Source organism: Helianthus annuus, chromosome 17 (assembly GCF_002127325.2).
Source record: "Helianthus annuus cultivar XRQ/B chromosome 17, HanXRQr2.0-SUNRISE, whole genome shotgun sequence".
Taxonomy (NCBI): Eukaryota; Viridiplantae; Streptophyta; class Magnoliopsida; order Asterales; family Asteraceae; genus Helianthus; species Helianthus annuus.
In genome coordinates this window covers 35154974-35160000 of record NC_035449.2, presented here as the reverse complement: position 1 = coordinate 35160000, position 5027 = coordinate 35154974, and positions in this window count along the sequence as shown.

The following is a 5027-nucleotide window of genomic DNA, read 5'->3' as shown; positions in this document are numbered from 1 at the left end:
AAAAGGATAGGTATAGCCTATGGTGAATGGTGTAATAGGAAAGGCAACCCAATTTTCAGAAACATGATCACTCAGGGCAGTGAGATCAAAGGATTTAAATACTGTGTTCGCCGGGAAGCAATAGCGGATTCTATCGATCTGTGGATCAGTGAAACAACAGCGTTCCTTTGCGGAATCTTTGATGATTCCTTGACTTTTTAGAGGGCTGTTCTTCTGGTGATCCTTAGCGGGAGAGTTCCGGAGCATCATTTTGTACGAGGTGATGGTAAAAGAAGTAAAACAGAGTAAGAGAAGGAAGAAGATGAAGAGAGAATACCTGATTGATCTTCAGATGAGATTATAAAGGGAGTTTCTCTAAGATTTAAATGCAAATTGATCCTATCTCTAACTCCTATTTATAATCATGATCTTGCAGGGTAGTCACTTCTGTGACGTTAGGATTGCAACGGATAGTTCGATTTAAACGGCTATATATCCGTTAGTTAGTTGCGGATAAGATCAACAAAAAATAACTCATTTATTTTACATAATTACTCCTTATATTTTGGGGACAATTGTTAGGGGAGGATTTCCTAATGACCTGTGATCCTCATGTGTTATCCTGTTTAGTGATCCTTACTTCTGTGACAGATAGTGATCCTTAGAAGTGTTTCAGGATCAGGATCATGGATCATCCTAAAGATCCTTATACTAACGATTGTTCACTTTGAATTCGGTATTGTTTTGCAGGAGTAACAGCTTGGACTTAGTCTTGGCAACGTCCCTGAAGAATATTCCACGGTCATTCTGCACGTGCTTGACTGAAAATGGACGTTATGGAGTCGTGGGAAGGCTTGCATGAATTGCGGGATGTTAGTTAGCATAGTTAACTTCTATTTTTAAAGGGGTAGCGAGCTAGTTTTTAGAACACTTGGCTAATTTTAGCTACACACACTCGTACAACTGCACTCAACAGCTTACGGCAAAACACTTAGCAATTTTCACACATTTCTACACGATACACTATAGTGATCCTTGTACCTAGCTCGCTATCATCCAAAGTTGTAAAGAATTATTGTTTAATTTGAGTTGGTGATCGGTAGTTTCCATCACCCGAGGTTTTTTATGCCGGAGATCATTCATTGATCAAGGGCTTTTTCCTCGTATAAATCATTGTGTCACTTGTGCAATACATTTCTGAGTGATCCTCATTGTTGTTTACCAATTCAAGCATCATACCCCGTAACAAAGAGTTTGGTTGCATTATCCTTGTCTAATTTTCGACCAAAACACTAGGATTGACGACCTTTTTGATCAACTCTAGGGAGCTAGGTATTTTTCTAAGATAGACTTACGCTCCGGATATCATTAGTTGAAAGTACAAGAGGAAGACATACAAAAACTGCTTTCAGAACTAGGTACGACCATTATGAGTTTACAGTCATGCCCTTCGGACTAACAAATGCTCCTGCAGCATTCATGGACATGATGAATCGGATTTGTAAACCATACTTGGATATATTCGTAATTGTCTTCATTGACGATATACTTATTTATTCCAAAAGTCAAGAAGAACATTGTGAGCACCTGCATGCACTCTTAACTTTGTTAAGAAAGGAAAAGCTTTACGCCAAATTCTCGAAGTGTGAATTCTGGCTGCAAGAAGTGCAATTCTTAGGACATATGGTAAATCATGAAGGTATTCACGTATATCCTTCTAAAATAGAAGCAATTACCAAATGGAAGGTCCCGCAATCAGCTTTGGAAGTTAGAAGTTTTCTAGGCTTAGCTGGATACTACAGACGATTTATTAAGGATTTTTCTAAGATAGCTGTACCCTTGACTAAGCTAACCTGTAAAGCAGTTAAGTTTGAACGGGGACCTAGACAAGAAGAAGCTTTTAAGATATTAAAACAAAGATTGACAAATGCTCCACATTTAGCTTTGCCAGAAGGAACTGAAGATTTTGAAGTATATTGTGATGCTTCAAAATTAGGATTTGGATGTGTGTTGATGCAACGCAAGAGGGTAATTGCGTATGCCTCCAGGCAGTTAAAGAAACACGAGGAAAATTATACGACTCATGATTTAGAATTAGGAGCTATAATTTTTGCCCTTAAGATTTGGAGACATTATCTGTATGGAAGTAAGTTTACTGTTTATACAGATCATAAAAGTTTAAGGTACATATTTGGGCAAAAAGAATTGAACATGAGGCAAAGAAGATGGATGGAAATCCTAAGCGATTACGACTGTGATATTCAATATCACGAAGGAAAGGCGAACGTAGTTGTAGATGCCTTAAGTCGTAAGTATCATGAGAAGCAACGACGAGTTCGTATGCTTAGATTAAATCTACAATTAGATTTAACGGAACAATTGAAGAAAGTTCAGGAAACAGCAATCGAGGACGATGCTGAAGGAATGAAAGGATATATAAAGGAACTAGAGCAAGGAAATGATGGAATTTGGAGATTCCACAAGAAAAGAATTTGGGTACCTATCTAAGTAGGGAGAATTAAGAAATAAGATTCTAGAGGAAGCTCATAAATCTAGGTATACCATGCATCCAGGAAACAATAAGATGTACCAAGATTTAAGAAACAATTTTTGGTGGATAGGAATGAAAAAGGATATAGCTGAATATGTATCTAAGTGTCTTACTTGTTCACAAGTTAAAGCAGAACACCAGAAACCTTCAGGACTACTACAACAATTAGAAATGCCAGTATGGAAATGGGAACTCATAACAATGGATTTTGTTACTAAGTTACCCAAAACCAGGAAGGGTAATGATGCGATTTGGGTAATTGTGGATCGATTAACCAAATCAGCCCATTTTCTACCCATGAAGGAGACCTTTAGCATGGAAAGGTTAGCCAAGTTGTACGTAGACGAAGTAGTATCCTTACATGGAGTTACGCTCTCCATTGTATCGGATAGGGATAGTCGTTTCACTTCCCATTTCTGGACTAGTTTTCAGGAAGAAATGGGAACTCGACTAAATTTAAGTACCACATATCATCCTCAAACAAATGGACAAAGTGAAAGGACGATACAAACCCTGGAAGACATGCTCCGAGCATGTGTAATTGATTTTGGTGGTTACTGGGATAACCACTTACCCTTAATTGAATTCTCCTATAACAATAGTTATCACTCAAGCATCGAAGCTGCCCCATTCGAAGCACTGTATGGACGCAAGTGCAGAACTCCAGTTTGTTGGGCAGAAATAGGAGAAAGTCAATTATCAGGTCTTGAAATTGTACAAGAAACCACTGACAAGATAACTCAAATCAATGAAAGACTGAAAACGGCTCGAGATCGTCAGAAAAGCTATGCAGACAATCGCCGCAAGCCGCTAGAGTTTCAAGTCGGAGACAAGGTACTTTTGAAAGTCTCTCCTTGGAAAGGAGTAGTACGATTTGGTAAGAAAGGAAAGCTGAGTCCAAGGTACGTAGGACCATTTCCTGTAATGCAACGAATAGGACCAGTTGCTTATCGCTTACAACTACCAGAAGAATTAGCTGGAGTACATGATGTATTTCATGTATCCAACCTCAAGAAATGTCTCTCAGACGAATCCCTGGTAGTACCTCTTCAAGATGTAGAGGTAAATGAAAAGTTAAAATTTGTAGAGAAACCACTGTAGATAGAAGATAGAAAGATCAAGTTTCTTAAGCACAAACGACTAGTGCTAGTCAAAGTCAAATGGGATTCAAAAAGAGGACCAGAATACACTTGGGAGTTGGAATCAGAAATGAAGCGGAAATATCCTCACCTATTCCAGTAAATCTCGAGGACGAGATTTTTCTTAAGGTGGGGAGGATGTAACAACTCTCACTAAAATTCATACTTATTATGTTAATTGTCTAATAAGGAAACCCTAATTGAGAAACCCAAGTAATTCTGCATTATCCCTAAAATTTTCAGAATAATCGGAATCAGGATCAGGGCCCCTAAAACTCAAGGGGGTTAAACCCTAATTGATAATTATCTTCCGAATTTGTTGTCAAAATTGAGATTTGTTCGAATAACAACTCACCAGGCCTATACCAGTGACTAACCTACCCTACCCAAATTTGACACCCCAGGCGACACGCGGCACGTGCCACGGATTCTTCCACGACTAGCGGGAGGCGCCAATTTTGGGTATAAATAGAGGGGCCTGGCACTTGCATTCTGTTGTTCGTTCGACGATCAAATTACAAATATACGCTGAGATATAGTCTAACTACCACAAACACACACGAATCACTAAACGCTGCTGCAATAAACAGGGTAATAACTCGATCGCTTTTACGATTCAACGTCCGATCGATTGAAACTATCCAACGAATGTTTAAGTGCTGCTCAAATTGGGTTTATACTTTGTCATTCGTCGTGATTTTCGACAGGATGTTTGAGTACTGCCCGAACTCGGGCTATACTCTGTCATTCGTTGTGAATCCGCTGGATATTTAAGTATCGCACTTTGTCAATCGTTGTGAGGGTTTAATCTCGTGAATTGTCGTAAATGCTGTATTAGTTACTAACCCAGTTTGTGTGCATTGTTATTTAAATTAGGTTAAACAAGGCTAATCAGTAGGCTTATACACTGCTCGTGAAATCTGCAATGTGAGTCATTCTCTTTTTATCAACTATTTTACAATACTCCAAATTATTTTCCAAAGTTATAATTACAGGGATTAAGTCTTTGTAATCACCAAATTACAGCCGGTATGTGGGGTATTGTGCACATTACTACTGTTTTTATCATTTTAGGTGAGCGTGCCTAAATCATGATATACACTATTAGGTAGTCGGACCTAAATAGTGATATACGTCACTTTTGGGTGAACGGACCCAACAATGATATAACCACAGTCACAGATCAGGTCAAGTGACAAATACTGTGGGTAGTTGGTTGATATGGAAACACTGTAATCGCTCTTAATACTGTAAATTATAACAAATGTGTCGTTTTCAGTAAACTGAATGACTCACTTAGTATTTCCCCGCTGACATAACTTTTTTTCAAACATGTTTCAGGTGATCTGTTTTGATAA